Source organism: Hylobates moloch, unplaced genomic scaffold, assembly GCF_009828535.3.
Source record: "Hylobates moloch isolate HMO894 unplaced genomic scaffold, HMol_V3 SCAFFOLD_1, whole genome shotgun sequence".
Lineage (NCBI taxonomy): Eukaryota > Metazoa > Chordata > Mammalia > Primates > Hylobatidae > Hylobates > Hylobates moloch.
The window spans coordinates 69,766,900-69,788,075 of NW_026652276.1; the positions used below are offsets into that span (position 1 = coordinate 69,766,900).

At 41.2% G+C, this 21,176-nt stretch overlaps 1 protein-coding gene, 1 non-coding gene and 2 pseudogenes across 2 annotated transcripts in view; 1 reads left to right on the forward strand and 3 right to left on the reverse strand.

Annotated features, from left to right (window-relative positions):
- Positions 1-381: 381 nt before the first annotated feature.
- Positions 382-485, reverse strand: LOC116809942 (small nucleolar RNA U13). Its single transcript, XR_004370102.1, has one exon. It is a non-coding gene; the product is annotated as a small nucleolar RNA U13 (small nucleolar RNA).
- A 12,167-nt stretch (positions 486-12,652) lies between these two features.
- LOC116809534 (U6 snRNA-associated Sm-like protein LSm3) lies at positions 12,653-13,302 on the forward strand (annotated as a pseudogene).
- A 1,742-nt stretch (positions 13,303-15,044) lies between these two features.
- Positions 15,045-17,955, reverse strand: LOC131382903 (tigger transposable element-derived protein 1-like; annotated as a pseudogene).
- A 388-nt stretch (positions 17,956-18,343) lies between these two features.
- The window catches only part of PDK1 (pyruvate dehydrogenase kinase 1), a 119,465-nt gene continuing 116,632 nt past the window's right edge, over positions 18,344-21,176 (reverse strand). The window contains exon 13 of the transcript XR_004370343.2: positions 18,344-20,226. The gene's annotated coding sequence lies outside the window, so the exon portion shown is untranslated. The remainder of the gene's footprint in view (positions 20,227-21,176) is intronic.

Below are 21,176 nucleotides of genomic sequence, written 5' to 3' on the forward strand. Positions count from 1 at the left end.
AGACAATGGAATATTATTCAGTGCTAAAGAGAAACGAGCCATCAAGCCATGAGCAGACATGGAGGGACTTCAAATGCCTCTTACTGAGTGAAAGAAACCAGTCTGAAAAGACTAAATATTGTATGATTCCAACTACATGACATTCTGAAAAAGGCAAAACTATGAAGATAGCAAAAAGATCAGTGGTTGCCAGGGGTTAGCAGAGAGGGAGGGATGAATAGGCAGAGCACAGAGGATTTTTAGGGCAGTGAATCTACTCTGTAATGATTCTATAATAGTGAATACATGTCATTACACATTTGTCCAAGCCCTTAGAATGTACAAAACCAAGAGGAACTCTAATGTAAATTATGGATTTTGAGTGCAATGTATATTTCTTCATGTCAGATGGGTAATGTGCCAATGTCCTAACAAGGTTTGGGGGCGGCACATCCCACACATGCACGTGAACACCAAATAATCATGCTCATGAACTACAAAAGGATCGCTTCAGGACGATATTGATGTGTCAATGTAGGCTCGTCAATTGTAACAAATGTACCCCTATGCTGTGGGATGTTGACAATTGGGAAGGCTATGCATATATGGGGGCAGAAAGCATATTGGAAGTCTCTTTACCTTTTGCTCAATATTTCTGAGAGCCTAAAAATGCTCTAAAAAATAGTCTACTTTAAAAAATAAACAGGAAAACCAAGGGTAACTTCAACAGTGTCTTTTTGAGAGGTGAAGCCAGCTGGACTTCCTGGGTTGAGTGGGGACTTGGAAAACTTTTCTTTTATTTATTTATTTATTTTTATTATTATACTTTAAGATCTAGGGTACATGTGCACAACGTGCAGGTTTGATACATAGGTATACATGTGCCATCTTGGTTTGCTGTACCCATCAACTCATCATTTACATTAAGTATTTCTCCTATCCCTTCCCCAGCCCCCCACCCCCCAACAGGCCCCAGGGTGTGATGTTCCCCGCCCTGTGTCCAAGTGATCTCATTGTTCAACTCCCATCTATGAGTGAAAACATGTGGTGTTTGGTTTTCTCTCCTTGTCATAGTTTGCTGAGAATGATGGTCTCCAGCTTCATCCATGTCCCTGCAAAGGACATGAACTCATCCTTTTTCATGGCTGCATAGTATTCCATGGTATATATGTGCCACATTTTCTTAATCCAGTCTATCACTGATGGACATTTGGGTTGGTTCCAAGTCTTTGCTATTGTGAATAGTGCCGCAATAAACAAACATGTGCATGTGTCTTTATAGTAGCATGATTTATAACCCTTTGGGTATATACCCAGTAATGGGATTGCTGGGTCAAATGGTAATTCTAGTTCTAGATCCTTGAGGAATTGCCACAGTGTCTTCTACAATGGTTGAACTAATTTACACTCCCACCAACAGTGTAAAAGTGTTCCTATTTCTCCACATCCTCTCCTGCATCTGTTGTTTCCTGACTTTTTGATGATTGCCATTCTAACTGGTGTGAGATGGTATCTCATTGTGGTTTTGATTTGCATTTCTCTGATGACCAGTTACGATGAGCATTTTTTCATGTGTCTGTTGGCTGCATAGATGTCTTCTTTTGAGAAGTGTCTTTTCATATCCTTTGCCCACTTTTTGATGGGGTTGTTTTTTTCTTGTAAATTTGTTTGAGTTCTTTGCAGATTCTGGATATCAGCCCTTTGTCAGATGGGTAGATTGCAAAAATTTTCTCCCATTCTGTAGGTTTCCTGTTCACTCTGATGGTAGTTTCTTTTGCTGCGCAGGAGCTCTTTAGTTTAATTAGATCCCATTTCTCTATTTTGGCTTTTGTTGCCATTGCTTTTGATGTTTTAGTCATGAAGTCCTTGGCCATGCCTCTGTCCTGAATGGTATTGTCTAGGTTTTCTTCTAGGGTTTTTATGGTTTTAGGCCTAACATTTAAGTCTTTAATCCAGCTTGAATTAATTTTTGTATAAGTTGTAAGGAAGGGATCCAGTTTCAGCTTTCTACATATGGATAGCCAGTTTTCCCAGCACCATTTGTGAAATAGGGAATCCTTTGCCCATTTCTTGTTTTTGTCAGGTTTGTCAAAGATCAGAGGGTTGTAGATGTGTGGTGTTTTTTCTGAGGCCTCTGTTCTGTTCCATTGGTCTGTATCTCTGTTTTGGTACCAGTACCGTGCTGTTTTGGTAACTGTAGCCTTGTAGTGTAATTTGAAATCAGGTAGCATGATCCCTCCAGCTTTGTTCTTTTGCTTAGGATTGTCTTGGCAATGCAAGATCTTTTTTGTTTCCATATGAACTTTAGTTTTTTCCAATTCTGTGAAGAAAGTCATTGGTAGCTTGATAGGGATGGCATTAAATCTATAAATTGCTTTGGGCAATATGGCCATTTTCATGATATTGAGTCTTCCTATCCATGAGCATGGAATATTCTTCCATTTGTTTGTGTCCTGTTTTATTTCCTCGAGCAATGGTTTGTAGTTCTCCTTGAAGAGGGGACTTGGAGAACTTTTCTTACAAGAGGTTTGTAAAATGCTCCAATCAGTGCTCTGTAGCTAGCTAGAGGTTTGTAAAATGGACCAATCAGCACACTGTAAAATGAACCAATCAGCACTCTGTAAAATGGACCAATCAGCAGGACACAGGTGGCGACAAATACGGGAATAAAAGCTGGCCACTCTAGCCAGCAGTGGCAACATGCTCAGGTCCCTTTCCATGCTGTGGAAGCTTTGTTCTTTCACTCTTCAAAATAAATCTTGCTGCTGCTCACTCTTTGGGTCCGTGCCACCTTTAAGAGCTATAACACTCACCATGAAGGTCTGTGGCTTCATTCTTGAAGTCAGCAAGACCACGAACCCACTGGAAGGAACCAACTCTGGACACAGCTTCAGCAGAAGATGCTTGGGGAACAGAGTTGACTGACAGCCTCTGGCTGCCACGTGGGATTCAACACAGTGTTCACACTGAGGCCAAGCTTATTCTGGGTTGCACTCAGCCAGTGAATGGCCTAGGTAGGGGTGCTAGGGGAGTGCACTGAGGCTAAGGCTCTCCTATCTTCCTTCCTTCTCTCCTTTCCCAGATATTAGACCTGCAAATGGTCTAAAGGCTCTTCTGCCTCTTCCTGCTTCCTCCTTCTTTATCCTTCATAGGCATTTTGAATGCCTGTTGCATATCAAATCCCACCTTGGGGTCTGCTCCTTGGAGGATGCAAACTAACACAAGTGGTACCAAGAGTGGTCCAAGACAACAGTCAGTAATATGGGGCTTGGGACTGGTTCATGCAGCACCCAGCTGGCAAGGAGGACCCAGTCACGAGGGAAACATCAGGCACAATAATCCTTGGCACGAGGTAGTTAACCTAATTGCTAAGGATTTCAACATTGGTGCTCTGGGATCCCACACAAAGAGCATCTGACTAAGGCTCTGACTACACAGTGCAGGAGGTATGGGAGTGGGATCACACACATCCATCCATACATACCACATACTTCTGGCACAATCCAGAAGGAGCTGCTTCACAAAAGACTGCAATAGCCTACTGAAGGATTAGCTGGAATGCTGAGGTCACACTCTGCAAGGATAGATGCTATCCCATCCTCCATCTTTTAAATAGAGAACTCTACGGCAGTGTGTCCTCTCAAGGAAAAATACATGTGTCTGGGAACCAAGGGTGAAAGCAAAAGTAGTACCAATTACCATCATTCTTAATTGACCCACTGTGGGATTATGTGCTTCCTGTCCCCACAATTCTGGGCTTTGCAGGGTTGGAGGTCCTTGCTCCCAAAAGGGGATCCCTGTGCAGGGGGACTTGGTAAGGCTCCCACTGAACTGCAAGCTATGGCTGCTGCCACCTCACTTGGAAGTCTTTGTGTTCAGTGGGCAGCAGGCAAGAAGAGGAGTCCCCATCTTGTCAGGGGCAATTGACTCCGATTAGCAAGAGAAGGTCAGGCTGACTTTACACAATGCAGGCAGAGAGGAATATGTGTGAACCCAAATGATCCACTTGGACACTCCTGCTATTCTCTTGCCCAGCTGTAACTGTGGACATTTATAGCAACCCCAGCCTGAGAAAGATATGATAAACCAAGCGCTCAGACCCCTTTGAATGAAGGTTTGGGAGACACCACCATGTAATCCACCATGCCTTGATGAGGTGATAGCTGAAGTTGGGGGGTGGGGATTTAGAATGGATAATGGGGAAAAAGAGGATGAGTATGAAGTGTGACCCTGAGACCAACTACAGGAACAGGAGCTATAGTTCATCCTTCTAACTTCCCTCTTCTAATATCCCCAGGAAAACTTGGAGGATGCCCTAAAAATGTAAAATGATAGGACACATATTCAGAGAAGTATTTGTGATGCATTTAACAACAAAGGAGTATAATCCAGAATACGTTTAAAAAAAAAACTTCTTAAATAAATAAATGATAACTTCATAGGAAAATGGGGAAAGACAGGAATTAGTATTTTACAGAGAAGAAACAATATAGACAATAAACATATAAAAAGATATTCAACCTCATTAGTAATTGGCCTGATTCCAATTAAAATCAAATAGAATATATTTGGGAAGGAGGCAGGAAATAGAGTTCATTAAATTGTATGTTTCTCTTTACAACTTCTACATATTATATTACTATATAATATATTGTTAGTTTACATGGGTATTATTATTTCAAAACAAGCTTAAATACTTCTTATGAATGAACTCAACCATACAAAAAGTGCTTATATTCCTAAAAATTGTTATATAAAACAGTAGTGCATATATTATTCTCTTCCTAAAAAATTAGGTGTGATTTTTAAAGATGATACCAAAGACAGATGGTTATGTGATTATTAAGTTCATTTTAGTTGTTTTACAAATAGTAATCTTATTTGGATCATGATAGATAGCAGATAGGTAGATAGACAGATAGACACATAGATGGATAGATGGATTTAGATCAAGATGTGTCCAGTTGGTTCCTTCCAGTGGGTTCCTGGTCTCACTGACTTCAAGAATGAAGCCGCAGACCTTCGCAGTGTTACAGCTCTTAAAGGTGGCACAGACCCAAACAGTGAGCAGCAGCAAGATTTATTGTGAAGAGCAAAAGAACAAAGCTTCCGCAGCATGCAAAACGACCCAAGCAGGTTGCTGCTGCAGGCTGGGGTGGCCAGCTTTTATTCCCTTATTTGTCCCCACCCATGTCCTGCTGATTGGTCCATTTTACAGAGTGCTGATTGGTCCACTTTACAGAGTGCTGATTGGTCCATTTTATAGAGCACTGATTGGTCCATTTTATAAACCTCTAGCTAGCTACAGAGTGCTAATTGGTGTTTTTACAGAGCACTGATTGGTACATTTTACAAACCTCTAGCTAGTTACAGAGTGCTGACTGGTGCATTTTTACAGAGCACTGATTGATGCATTTTACAAACCTCTTGTAAGGAAAGTTCTCCAAGTCCCCCACCTTGACCCAGGATGTCCAGCTGGCTTCACCTCTCAAAGGGAGATCTTAGCAGTGCATCTCTATGGCTGTCACAGGTGCTGGGTTGTGTTTCTAGGGCCACGATTCCTGTTGATATCCTTTGAGAGACTTTACTAAAGAGTAAAATTCCTTTTTTCTGATATTTTGGCCTATTTAGACTCTGTTTCTTTAAATGAAATAGCACTTCAGTGGTGAAACTACATCATACAAGTCTTCAGTGGCTAAATTTAAATATCCAGCACTTAACACAGCTCCTGGAATTTTGTAGAAACCCTGTAAATTTTGTTTGAGATTGATTTCTCAGGAGCATAGGATGTATGTTGAACAAAATTGGAAATGTGAATGCAAAACAGGAGTTTAAACCGGATTTCATAGGCATTGGAGACAACGAAGATTTTTTGAGCAGCAATATGATGCTGAAAATAGCCATGTGCAGCTATCTGTTCAGCATCGAATGAGGTGGTATGGAATTTTGGAGGTAATTTGATAGAAACAAAAAGTCACCTAAGATAATTAGAACCCCAAAGTGCTGATTTATCATGAACAATACAACACGTATTGGGTGCATTTATCAGGTTCTGTGCTAAGTGCTGATTTGGCATATTTGCAATGATCAATTATAGTATGCAATGCTAAACACTCACATTTTATAAATGTTGTATCTTACTGTTTAACTTAGCAAATCCCAGTGAAGAAAATAATAATTTTCATTTTACAAATGAGGAAAATGAGGCTTAGAATATTTATGTGACTTACCCAAAGTGAGGCTGTGTCTTAGTCTACCGGTTTATTCATTCATTCAGCAAATGATGTTTCTTTGTGCACAGCTGGTGAAGTATGTAGAAATCAGAACATGCAGAGCCTTGAAGGTCAGCCTCAGGATTTTAATCCAGGAGAAAGGGAAAATATGGAAGTGAGGTGACAAGATTTCTATTTTAAAAGCTCCCACTGCCTCCATTGTGGTCTATGACTAGAGCAGGGCTTCAGGGACTGTTTTGAAGAGGCCAGTCTGAAACCTATTGGAGTGGCTTAGGTGAGTAGAGCAGTTGTATTAGTCCGTTTTCACACTGCTATAAAGAAATACCTAAGATTGGGTAATTTATGCAGGAAAGGGGTTTAAATGACTCACAGTTCCCCATGGCAGGGGAGGCCTTGGGAAACTTACAATCATGGCAGAAAGTGAAGAGGAAGCAAGCACCTTCTTTACAATGTGGCAAGAGAGACAGAAGTAAGGCAGGAACTTCCAAACACTTATAAAACCATCAGATCTCATGAGAACTCATTCACTATCACAAGAACAGCATGAAGGAAACTGCCCCATCACCTCCCTCCCTTGACATGTGGGATTACAGGTCCCTCTCTCGACATGTGGGGATTACAATTCAAGATGAGATTTGGGTAGGGACATGGAGCCAAACCATATCAGCTGTGGAGGGGAGCAGACAAATTTGAGAGATATTTAGGAGGCCCAAATCATCAGCAATTGGTGAATGACTGGACATGGGGTGAAGGGGAGGAAGGTGTTAAAAGTAACTAGCAGATTCTGGCATGAGCAACTGAGTAGATAATAATGTCCTTGCTGAGATTGAAGACACAAGTAAAGACCAGGTTTGGAGGGAAAGTTTGTACTCAGAGTCAGCCCCTTGATCCCAGCTTGATTAAAGTCACTGGGGCACTGATCCCAAGGCCACTTAAGGGGACTGACTCATCTCCAGCTTGGTTTACTGGTCTTGTAAATACCTACAAAGTTTTTATGTTCTCCCCAAAATCTAGCCCCCTTCCTATCACTAGTTCCTTCTCTATTCTTTATCTTATTTTATTTTGAGATGGGGTCTCGCTCTGTTGCCCAGGCTGGAGTGCAATGGCATGATCTCAGCTCACTGCAATCTCCGCCTCCCAGGCTCAAGCAATCCTCCCACCTCAGTCTCCCAAGTAGTTGGGACCATAGGCATGCATCACCACACCTGGCTAATTTTTTGTATTTTTTGTAGAGACAGGGTTTCACCATGTTGCTCAGGCTGGTCTCAAACTCCTGAGCTCAAGCAATCCACCTGCTTGGGCTTCCCAAAGTGCTGGGATTACAGGCATAAGCCACTGCACCCAGCCCAGTTCCTTCTCTAAAATAGAAATGATTATCGCCATTGCTCAAAAAATACATCTCTCTCCTCCCTATCAAAAAATAGAATCCAAATATTTCCCAACTTACCACTGCTGCTGCCAGGGTATTCTCAGCTATAAAATCTCTTTCTTGGCCCTCTGTTATGCCTCCAGGGTTGTTCTCATCATAATGTCTCTAGTTTATATGTATTTCTCCTGCTTCTAAAAGGCAAAGAACCATTCCAGTCTTTCTCTGGGGTGCAGGCCCTGGTGTGCAGCATGGAGGTCTGAACATCTAAGTATAACAGGTCCGTGTTTCCCAGCTCACCACTCTCTTGGTTTTCATTCTTTCTCACTGGTTGCTCCCATTCAGTCACTTTTGCTGGTTTCTCCCTATTTTTCCAACCTCTTAAAGATGAAGTCATCTAGGCCTCAATCCTTTGACTATTTTGTAACTTTACTCATCCCCACAGTAGTCTCAATCTAATTCCATGATTTTAAATATAATCCATGCATTACTCACTCCAAATTAACATCCCTGGGAAGACATCTTCCTAAACTTCAAATGTATATATCCATGTATCTATTCAACATCTTCACTTGGAGATGAATTAACATCTCAAATTTAACACATCCCACTCTTGCTCCTGTTCTGCTCATGTGAGACGCCTGCTCCCCCTTCACCTTCTGCCACGACTGGAAGCTTCCTGAGGCCTCCCCAGAAGCTGAGGAGATGCCAGTGCCATGCTTCCTGTACAGCCTGCAGAACTGTTAGCCAATTAAAACTCATTTCTTTATAAGTTTTTTTTTTTTTTAGACGGAGTTTTTCTCTGTCTCCCAGGCTGGAGTGCAGTGGCACGATCTCGGCTCACTGCAAGCTCCGCCTCCTGGGTTGATGCCGTTCTCCTGCCTCAGCCTCCCAAGTGGCTGGGACTACAGGCGCCCACCACCACGTCCGGCTAACTTTTTTGTATTTTTAGTACAGACAGGGTTTCACTGTGTTAGCCAGGATGATCTCAATCTCCTGACCTCGTGATCCACCTGCCTCGGCCTCCCAAAGTGCTGGGATTACAGGTGTGAGCCACCATGCCTAGCCTCTTTGTAAGTTTTTTAAAAAGCACACAACCCAAACCTCACTCCAAGTAGACCCTTTCAAGCCTGTTCCATCACCTCACTTCCTCAACCTTATAAGGTATCAGCACAAAAACCATGAAGTCAAACAGCTTTCCTTTTTTGTCATGAAAGTCTGCGGGCTCTACCTTCAAAATATATTCATGGTCCAGCCTCTTTATATTGTGTTAACTCCATTGTTAATGCCTTTTGCCAGGCCACCACCATTTCTTACCTAAACTATTGCAACAGCCTCCCCATTGATCTTCTAAATTTCACTCTTGGCTTTTGTCTTAGTTAGGGTAGGCTAGATTTCCACAACAAAAGTACCTCCAAATCTCAGTAGTTTCAAGAACAAGAAGTTTATTCCTTTCTTATGTAACAGTCTGGGCTGGGTTCAGGTCTGCAAAGCAGCTCTCTACCACACATTCATTCCTTTCTCAGCCAATGGCCACTCTACTGTCTTCTGGTCACATGACCACACCTGCATGCAGAGGAGGACAGGAAATGTGGTCCCTGGTTAGCCAGCTGTTTCCACTGACAACTCTCCACTGTGGAGGAAGGAGGGTGGATTTTGGCAGTCTGCTGGCCATCTCCGCCACACTCCCTACGGATCATTCTCACTGCGGTGGCCAGACTTTGAAACACATATCAGATCAGGTCACTCCTCTGCCCACAGGCTTTCAGGGCTCTCCATTTCACCTTCAGAAAAAGCCCTGAGAGGGGTTTCCATGTCCCAGTACCATCTGAGCCTTCATCACTTTGCTGATGTCCTCTCCTATTCTCCCCCTGCTCTCTCTACTCGAGCCACACAGCCTCCTTGTTGTTCCTCAGACATGCTGGCCACAGTCCCACCTCGGGGTCTCTATATGACTGGAATCTCTTCTTCCAGATACTAGCAGAATTGACTTCCTTATCACTTTCAAGCCTTTGCTCAAATGTTAGCTTTCAATAAGGCCTACATCAACTTGCTCATTTAAAATTGTAATTCCTGGCTGGGCATGGTGGCTCACGCCTTTAATCCCCAGCACTTTGGAAGGCCGAGGTGGACAGATCACTGGAGGTCAGTGGTTCAAGACCAGCCTGGCCAACATGGTGAAATCCTGTCTCTACTAAAAATACAAAAATTAGCTGGGTGTGGTGGCGGATGCCTGTAGTCCCAGCTGTCAGGAGTTTGAGGCATGAGAATCGCCTGAACCTGGGAGGTGGAGGTTGCAGTGAGCAGAGATTGTACCACTCCACTCCAGTCTGGGCAACAGACTGAGATGCCGTAAAAAAAATAATAATAATAAATAAAATTGTAATTCCCCACCTTGCCCACTCACACTCCTCATGCCCATTACCCTGATTTTCCTTTTGTATACTACTAATCACCTCTGAACATGTATAATTTACTTATTTATTATGTGTGTTGTCTATCTTCTGCAACTAGAACATCATGTCTACTTTACATTCTGTTGTTTCCCCAGCACTTAGAATAATGTCTGGCCCCATAATAGGTGCTCAATGAATATCTGTTGAATCAACGAATGACAGAAGCTGAGAGAGGTACTCAATGCATGTAGGTGCTGATAACTCATTTTCTATCTCATGGTTAGGAACGACTGCCTTTCAGCTGCATGCCAAGTCTCACAAGGGAATTAGAAAAGAGAACACCAATTAACTGGTACAAGTCTATCTCCACTGCAAAAACAAAATTCAAAATTAAATAATAAAATTAAGCTCCATAATGTGCATGTCCACTATTAGTGATCAGAATTATCAACTTCACTGGGACTGGGGCGGCATTATGTAATAATAAAGACTTTGTCCCTGGTTCAGAGCATCGCTTAACTTCTTTTCACTCCTTTCCTCTGTGGGCACAACTTTCGTTCACAATAAATTAAATACAGTGCCTAGTTTAAATGATTGCTACCAAACTGTTCCCAAAGAGAAAGAAAAGCTCTCAGAGTTATTACAGTCCAAAACAAGAGAGATCACAATATCCAGGCAGCACACAACAGCTCAGAAATAAGCCAGATGTACTAAGCCTGTTGCCAGGTGAAAGATGGAGTATAGTTTCTTGCCATAATTTATACTTCCCCTGAGTTGCTTCACAGGCTAAGGAATGAGCTAACAGTCACTAAAAAGAAAGAGAAGTGTCAAAGACTGACGGGAATCCCAGGTTTTTCCTTTGTCTAATTGGCCCAGGCCCTCTGTAGCTGCTCTTGAGAGTTGCCTTAAGCTCTCTGTTGCCTGTAAGCTGTGATGATACCCATTGTCTTATTCCCTTTGGGCTAGAGAGCTTTGACCAGTTGCCAAATTCAGAATTTATTGTTGGAGTCAAGTTTTCAATGAGTGCACATTGTTTCCAGACAGGTTCCTATAGACATAAAGTAAAAAAGAATAGGGCCAGGCACGATAGCACACATCTGTAATCCCAGCACTTTGGGAGGCTGAGGGAGAGAAGCGCTTGAGGCCTGGAGTTCAAGACCAGCCTGCTCAACATAGCTAGACCCTGTCTCTACCAAAAAAAAAAAAAAAAAAAAAAAAAAAAAAAAAAAATTAGTGGGCATGGTGGTGCATGCCTGTACTCAGCTATTCCAAAGGCTGAGGTGGGAGGATCACTTGAGCCCAGGAGTTCAAGGCTGCAGTGAGCTATGATCATGCTACTGCACTCCAGCCTAGGCAGCAGAGTGAGATCTTGTCTCTATTTAAAAAATAAAATAAAATAAGAGAAAGAAAGGATAGTACAATTCATTTATTCAGGAAATATTGATTGAGCGTCCACTATGCCCAAATACTGAACCTAGGGCAGTATTGATGAACAAAATAGAATGGCCCCTTCCCACAGCTTGCAATTCAGGAAAAAATTCTGGCAAGTAAACAATTACTAATATGCAATTGTGATAAAGACTGTGACAGAGAGTGCCAGGAAGAAGCATCTGGCTGGGTTGAACTTGGGGGTCAAGAAAAGTTTTACAAAATAACTCTACTAAGAAAAACGTAAGTTTTCTCTTAAGCATTGAAGGGAAAATGGCTTCAAATTAAGAACACATTCAGAAAAGGGTACATCCTTTTTCTCTGTTACTGTCTTTTGAGCAAAGATCTTTCTTTGTATATTTGACCTATTGCCCTTCTACCACATCTGCATTATAGGACACAGTTCAATACAGAAACACACGTAGGCACAGGGGAATATGTTCTGGGGAATTAAGTAGGACTTTTAATTGTATGAAACTAAAGGAAGTGTATTCACCATCAAATTAAGAAGATTGGAGGATTCCATTGCATTCTTCTGTCTTTAATAATGTGCAATATTCTTTTGAACTGAATAAAGGCCCTTACCTTACATGAAAAAAAAAAAAAAGAAGACTGGTTTTGATATTTCTTGTGTCTGTTTTGACAGACAATTCTACTTAAAGAAATAAAAATAAAAAACCTAAGTTTAGGTGTGCTCTAAATGAAGAGGCTAAAAAACCCCCAAAACCCTAAGGTTAGAGATTTAACCTGTGTTCGACCTGGTTTCCAATAGCTAGATCTGCTGAGTTATTACCTTCTTTTCTTTCTTCTTTCTGTTTTGCTTCCATTCTTTTTTTTTCTTTCTCTCCCCATTTTTTTCCATTATAACTTCAATTTAGAGGACACATGTTAATATACAACAAGCTGCAATTTCACAAGCTATTGGTCCTATTTCACTGCAAATACTCTGAACAAGTTGTTCACCCTATGGTGGTCATCACTGATCCAAGCCCTCCTCGAAACTATAGTACATTAGGCTATAAAAATGTTTTCCAAAAGAAAATGCTTCCAGTTCTTTCTTTCTTCAAGACTTCATAACTTCATCTTGTTGCTCAAATAACAATGAAAAATAAAATATTCTTTTTGTTGTTGTTGTTGTTAAGAGACAGAGTCTTGCCCTGTTGCCCAGGCTGGATGACAATAGTGGCATCATAGCTCACTGCAGCCTCAAACTCCTGGGCTTAAGTGATCCTCCTGCCACAGCTTCCCAAGCAGTTGGGACTACAAGTGCATATCACCACACCTGATGAATCTTTAAAAAAAATTTTAGAGACAGGGTCTCACTATGTTGCCCAGGCTAGTCTTGAACTCCTGGCTTCAAGCAATCCTCCCATCTCAGGCTCCCAAGTCACTGGATTTACAGGAATGAGTCATCATACTTGGCTTAAAATTTTCTTTGAGAATAAAAATTTAGGGAAGTTACAAACTAATGAGCATCAAGTCAGCAGTAAAAAACATACCACTGGGCGCAGGGTTTGAAACATGGCGGACGACGTAGACCAGCAACAAACTACCAACACTGTAGAGGAGCCCCTGGATCTTATCAGGCTCAGCCTAGATGAGCGAATTTATGTGAAAATGAGAAATGACTGAGAGCTTCGAGGCAGATTACATGCTTATGATCAACATTTAAATATGATCTTGGGAGATGTGGAAGAAACTGACTACTATAGAAATTGATGAAGAAACATATGAAGAGATATATAAATCAACAAAACGGAATATTCCAATGCTCTTTGTCCGGGGAGATGGCGTTGTCCTGGTTGCCCCTCTGCTGAGAGTTGGCTGAAACAAAGAATTTGTCCTGTATGGAAAACGGGAGACTTTGTACAGTGGCCTCTCTAAAAGTACAAAACATTCACAAGAGAAACCCTGCATACATTTTGATATTAAGAAATAATTCCAAGAATTCTTCCACTCCTGAAATGAGTTGTTTTGCAGATAACTCACAACTTCTTAAGCTAAATGGTATTTTCATTTTTCTCAAGCTCTTCTAATAAATACGACCCCCAAGATGCAGAAAAAAAAAAAAAAACATACCATTATCCATAAAGGCACACATTACAGGCTATATTTCTGAATGTTCAATTATTATTGCTTTAGGTACCATTGTCTTAAAGAAATCTCTGCGAGAGAGTCAACATTGTACACTCTAAGCTCTAGAGCTATATTTTGTAAAATCAAAAAAAGTTTCCCTGCTTCACTTTGCCTGCAGGACCCCCTTCTGATGAACTCCACTCAGGGTAAGCCTGGTAAGCAATTACACCTGTACTTGGACATAACATCTGATAAACCTGGTTTCTCAAAGGTTTTTCTGCCTTTGAAAATGCTACTGAATGTTGCTTTTATTCATTAACAAATAACTAATAAGCATCTACTTTGTGCCAAGGCCCTATTTCAGAGACAAAGAAGACCTAGTACTTATTCTCCCTCCAGTGGCACCTTTCTTAAATTGAGGAAAGAATCAAATAAATAGTATAGGAAGTAAGTATTCCAGGAGTCCTTCTATATGGCCTCTTGCCATAAAAGGAACATTTTGGTTTACATTAAAAAGCATTAGGCAATGTTAGTCTAATCTGTTCTAAAAAGTCAACTTTTAAGTTTATTTTAATATAATGCATAAGCATTATTTTAAATCAAATAGTACTAATAGACTCATGTTAAAAACCAACAGTCTCCTGTCTTACTCTCTCCTACCACCAATCCCACTCCCTAGAGAGACAGCCACTTCCAACTGAATTACCTGTCTCATCTGGCGTTTACCTCTACATTTAAAATAATATGCCTGTAATTTGGGTGACCATACATCTAGTTTGCCCATCAATTCCAGTTTGTACCTGTTGTCTCAGAATAATTATAGCCAGTGGTCCCTTCACTCTCAGAAGTGTCTCTATGTGATTCATTACATGACTTCTATACTTCCAAGGAATCATCTTGATGTGCTGCTATAACACAGGATCGATAGACTTCTCTTTTGTGGTTAAGCCCTCTGACTCCCTCTACTTTCCCCTTTTTTTTTTTTCAAGACGGAGTCTCGCTCTGTCACCCAGGCTGGAGTGCAGTGGTGCAATCTTGGCTCACTGCAACCTCCGTCTCCCAGGTTCAAGCGATTCTCCTGACTCAGCCTCCTGAGTAACTGGGATTTACAGGCACCCACCACCACGTCCAGCTAATATTTGTCTTTTTAGTAGAGACGGGGTTTCACCATGTTGGCCAGGCTGGTCTCGAACTCCTGACCTCAGGTGATCCACCTGCCTTTGCCTCCCAAAGTGTTGCGATTACAGGCATGAGCTACTGCATCCGGCCTAATTTCCCTTTTATTCATCCTCCCTATGTAGCTATATAGTTTTGGATTAAATCCATAATCAATACTTACCTCATCTTGACCATCTAAGTATTATTCACTGCTAAGCCAAATAACTTCACTGTGATGTTTTCATTCTTGTATAACCTTTTGTTTTCTCTGAAGTTAACAACTGCCTCTTTTTAAGGTGTTTAATTATTTGTGTACTTTTATTTTTCCCAAAATCCTTTAACAGAGCTGTGAAATGTCTAGGCAATAATTTTCCCAAGTGCTCAAACACTTCCAATTGTTATTTTCCCTTAACAGCCTTGTTCCTGGAGCCCTCTGTCCTCTGGCTGCAATCCAGAGCAAGTTGCTGTCTGGGCTTGTTGAAAAGCTGTTGTCCTAAGACTTCTCTTCAAATTCTAAGGGAAAATTTACTTTTTCTCAGAATTCTGAACCCAATCAAATAATCAAGTGTAAGGACAAAATAGATACATTCAAAGCCTCAAAAAATGTATCTTGCCAATACTCTAGGAAGCTACTGGAAGATAGGTGTCAGCAAATAAAGGAAGTATCTGAAGAAAGAAAGAAGCATGGCACATTGCTACCTTAACTAATAAAAATCTCTGAACCTTTTGGTCCTGCCTGAGGAAGCAAAAATGCTACTTGCTGCAAAAACGACACCATTTATCACACTGCAACAAAAGCAATGTATAGGCATACCTTGGGGATATGTGAGTTTGATTCCAGACTACTTCAATAAAATGAATATTGCAATAAAGTCCCACAATTTTTTTTGTTTTGCAGTGCACATAAAAGTTATATTTACTTTATACTGTAGTCTATTAAGTATGCAGTAGCATTATGTCTTTAAAAAACACTGTACATACCTTAATCTTAAAATATTTTATTGCTAAAAAATGGTGACAACTGTCTGAGCCTTCAGTGAGTTATCTTTTTGCTGGTGGATGGTCTTGCCTTAATATTGGTGGCTGCTGACTGATCAGGATGGTGGTTGCTGAAGGATGGGGTGGCTATGGCAAATTCTTAAAACAAGACAACAATGAAGTTTGCCACATGGATTCAATCTTCCTTTCACAAAAGAGTTCTCTGTATTATGAGATGCTGTTTGATAGCATTTGGCCCACAATATAACTTCTTTCAAAACTGGAGCCAATCCTCTCAAAGCCTGCTGCTGCTTTATCAACTAAGTTTATGTAATATTCTAAATCCTTTTTTATCATTTGTACAGTGTTCACAGCATCTTCACCAGGAGTAAAGTCTATCTCAAGAAACCACTTTCTTTGCTTATCCTTAAGAAGTAACTCCCCATCTGTTCAAATTTTATCATGAGATTGTAGCAACTCAGTCATATCTCCAGGCTTCATTTCTAATTCTAGTTCCCTTTCTATTTCTATCACATCTACAGTTATCTCCTTTATTGAAGTCTTAAATCCCTCAAAGTCATCCATGAAGGTTGGAATCAACACCCAAACTCCTGTTCATGTTGATATTTTGACCTCCTCCCATGAATCACTAACGTTCTTAATGGCATCTAGAATAGTGAATCCTTTCCAGAAGGTTTTCTATTTACTTTGCCCAGATACATCAGAGGAATCACTATCTATAGCAGCTACAGCCTTACAAAATGTATTTCTCAAATAAGACTGGGGAGTCAAAGTTACTCCTGAATCCATGGACTGCAGAATGGATGTTGTGTTAGCAGGCATGAAAATCATGTTAATCTCCTTGTACGTCTCCCTTAGAGCTCTTGAGTGACTAGGTGCACTGTCAATCAGCAGGAACATTTTGAAAGAACTATTTTTTTCTGAGCAGTAGATCTCAACAGTGGGCTTAAAATATTCAGTTAACCATGATTTAAACAGATGTGCTGTCATCCGAGCATTGTTGTTCTACTTATAAAACAGAAGCAGAATAGATTTAGCATAATTTTTTAGGGCCCTAGGATTTTCAGAATAATATGTGAGCCTTGGCTTCAACTTAAAGTCACCAGCTGTGTTAGCCCTTCACAAGAGAGTCAGCCTGTCCTCTGGAGCCTTGAAGCCATTGGCTTCTCCTCTCTAACTCTGAACGTTTTAGATGGCATCTTTTTCCAATAGAAGGCTGTTTTTCCTAAATTGAAAATTTGTTGTTTAGGGTAGCCACCTTCATCAATGACCTTAACTGGATCTTCTGGATAGCTTGTTGCAGCTTCTCCCTCAGCACTGCTGCTTCATCTTGCACTTTTATGTTATAGAGATGGCTTCTTTCCTTAAACCTCATGGACCCACCTCTAGCAGCTTCAAACTTTTCTTCTGCAGCTTCCTTACCTCTCTCAGCCTTGATAGAACTGAAGAGAGTTAGGGCCTTGCTCTGGATTAGACTTTGGCTGAAGGGAATGTTACGGCTGGTTTGATAGTCTCTCCAGAACACTCAGACCTTCTCCATATCAGCAATAAGGCTGCTTCACTTTCTTATCATTCTAGTGCTTACTAGAGTAGCATTTTTAGTTTCCCTCAACAATTTTTCTTTTGCATTCACAACTTGGCTGTTTGATGCAAGGGTCCTAGCTTTTGGCCAATCTTGGCTTCCAACACGCCCTCCTCAGCAAGCTTAATCAGTTCTAGCTTTTGATTAAAGTGAGAGAGGTGAGATCTTCCCTTCACTTGAACACTTAGAGGCCACTATAGGGTTATTAATTGGCCCAATTTCAATATTGTTCTGTCTCAGGGAATTGGGAGGCCGAGAAGAAAGAGAGAGAGAGAGAGAGAGAGAAAGACAGGAAGCAGCCAGTGAGTGGAGCTGTCTGAGCACACACATTTATCAATCAAGTTTGCCATCTGCTATGGGCGTGGTTTGTGGTTCCCCCAATTACCATAGCACCATGAAAGACCACTGATCACAGATCATCACCACACAGATAAAATAATGGTGGGAAATGTGAAATATTGTGAGAATTACCAAAATGTGACAAAGTGAGCACATGCTGTTGGAAAAATGGCACCGGGCCCGCGAAGTCCCCGCCCGCTGTCCCCGCAAGGTGGCGTCTTGGACGCCGGCGCACAGCCCGCGAGAGGCGCAGGAACCCCGGGGCCTGGTCAGTAGCCCGCAGCCCGAGGGCTTTGCCCCTCCCGAAGGCCCTGAGCTCCGTTCTAGGCGTTCAGACGAGAGGAGGGCAGCGGAAGATAAAATGAGAACCAGAGTTTGACAAAGAAATGGCAAAATAAAAGAAAACTCACACAAGACTTTGGAAGAGAGAAAATCTTCATCAGGAAGTTCTGATGGAAAAGAACCTGCATCCACAGTGCCGACGACTTCTGCAGAGGGGAGCGTCCTGAGGAGGAGGCAGACACGATTGCCTGTGGTGCCACACTAAAGACGTCCCAAGACACATGCGGCCACCTGGCATTCAACCCAGACTCCCAGTACATTTAAGAAGCATAGTCGTGGACCAGAAAATCAGACTCTGGAAGTGGCTCTGCATTTCTGGGATCCTCCGGCTGAAGGAGGATGTGATTTGCCAAGATATCCACCCTGCAGACCTCAAATCCGCAGAGGGCAGCCCCGAGCCCCAGCCAGGCTCACAGGACGACTTTGAAACATGCCCTGGCACCCATCAAAGTTATACGCGTGGACTGCAGAGTGCAGGACGAATTCGATTTGAAGTTTCACTGAACCCTTGAGAGACTTCTGGGTCATGAGCTAACTGCGCCACCTGCGGCCACCAAAAGAAACAGCTCCTCACAGGTCTGGTGGAAGGCTGATCAGGTGCCAAGCACGTGTGCACACTTGCACCTGGGGGCTTCTTTGCTAATAGTTCATCATCTCACAATAAATTGTTAGTCAAGCCTTATTTTCTTAAAGAACATTAATTTCATGTATAGTGAGTGTATTTTGCATGTTTTAAATTGTAAATGGGGCTAAATCCAAGGAAGCTCAAACTTAAAGCAGGCTTGTGGCAAACTTTGCTTTAATCCCCTACCATGCTCCAAGGTAAACTGACAAGTATACTGAAATGGATTTTCCACAAGTATTTTAAGTTGCCACTTGTCAGATGGGTTGTTTTGGATTTAACCATGTAATTCATGTGACCAACTGAGAGTAATCTTTCTTTACAGGTATCCGGCAAAGCAGTGTCAGAGTCAGAAACCTTTATTATCTTTATGGAAACTTAATTTTTGGCCCTTTATCAATATGTCAGACAGGGCTCTGAACAAACATGTTAAGTTGAGCTGTGAAACTGACGGGTTTTATGGAAGTTTACATTCTTCATTTGGTATCTGTGTTACAGTAGGTAGCTAGTCAGGCATGAGCAGGACAGGAGAGGGCCCTCCCCTGGCACACACACCAGGAATGTCAGGCGACCATCACGTGATGCTCAGGGAGGTTGTTAACTGTCTCTCTAAATAATAATTAGTCATAGCCAGGGCCAGGGAAAGGCAGTTTCCCAACAGACAGAAAAACCTGGGCCTAGTGATCAGCAGCTTCCTGATAAGATCTCGGGAGTTGGGTGATTGGGCTTAAGCATGTTTATTAAGAGACAAAATGGTGGAATTTAACTGGTATATAACCTCCAAGGGACATTCAACTAGTAAGGGAAGAATGCCTCAAGTGAACATGCGTACAACTCCAATAAACACAATGCACATGCTCACCTCCCAAGTGCTGGCAGGCCACTGCGCATGTGGACAGCACACCCCAAGGGAAGAATCAGGCGAGAAGAGATGCAAGACCTGGGAAGTATGCCAACATAGAAAATCCCAGGTCAAAGGTCAAACAGCGCACTTAATCTCTCCAGTTGCCCACTTGGCCTTCTTCCAAGTGTACTTTACTTCCTTTTATTCCTGTGCTAAAGCTTTATAATAAATTTCACTCCCACTCTAAAACTTGCCTCAGTCTCTCCTTCTGCCTCATGCCTCTCAGTCGAATTATTTCTTCTGAGGAGGCAAGAATTGAGGCTGCTGAAGACCCATGTGGATTTGCCGCTGGTAACATGCTTTGATGCTGTATGACTTGGGTATGTTCTGCTGCTAACCTTTGTAAATAGAGCTAGGTGCATTCTTTATAATACTCCAAGATTTAATGCAGCAGAGCGATTTATAAAGAAGATTTTTTTAACAATCAGTGGATTTACCACATAAAATTGCTGTAAATTATAATGTGTACAGATTTTTTGTTCAAATATTCCATTGTAAACTTAATATTAAGACTGTTATGTTTCTACTGCTTTTTATTGAATGATATTGCAAAAATACAAAGAAAAGAACCTTCTTTTTTTAAAAAAAAAAGAAAGAAAGAAAAATGATACTGATGGACTTGCTCAATGAAGGGTTGCCTCAAATCTTCAACTTGTAAAAAATGCAATATCTGTGAAGGGTAATGAAGCAAAGCACAATTAAATGAGGTGTGCTTGGATAGGGAGATCTCAGCAGCCTTTTGGGGTCGTTATTTAAAAATCACAGATCCTCAATAATTATGAGAATGTGCTTGACATTTAGACTGTGAAGAGAACAAATGGTGAAATAAACAAATTTACTTAGCAAGGAGTGGAGGAAGGAAGGTATGTCATCTAGAGAACTGGTGATTCATGGATAAAAATACAATCACTGAACACATAAAGGAGAGCTATGACTTAGCAAGAGAGTTTGTTCTGATGTATGATGCTAATTTCAAATTTTAAACAGCTTGAAAAGGGAGGAGAATGACTAAAATGAGAGGCTCAACTGATTCAGAGATAACGAATATAAAATCAATAGTCCTGGGAAGGATCTACATTTGTCTTCCTCTCTGCAGACCTACTAACATTGCAAGAATACTTTTTGTCTCTTTCAAAGTCAAGTACGCTCTCCTTACCAAGACTCCCACTTCTGCCAACCCATGGTGCTTATCTTTCCGGAGGTTTCCCATATAAAAAGTAAGAGAAAAATGGCGGCTGACTTTCTACTCTCCTATCCAATTAATTTGTCAATTAATTAACTCATGAAATAAATATTTATTGAGAATTCATCTTTCTCCAAATTTTTATCTTGTTTTCCCTTCTCTGAAATGTATTTAAGTTTTTACTGTGTTACCTATCTTCACTTTCATTGTAACTTGCTAGGGATATCCTAAGGATAATGATAAACTATTATTCTAAGACAGAAACATTGCCTCTTCTCTTTCTCTTCTGCATTCATGCTTCACCATAGACACACAGATAAAAAGAGATGTAATTACCCCTTATGATTCACGTGTGCTCAGATTTATTGGTTTATTACATTATCAGTGTGTGCTATATCAAGAATAGTCATTATATCAAATACAATCATTTAGACAGTAATTTACAAAGAATCTTCACAACCTATAGTTCAAGTTATTTTTATAACAACCAAAAAAAAAAAACCAATAAATGGAAGAAGTATTATAACCCTCTGAGGGAGCAACTGAGGCCTAAATATGTTAAGAGATTA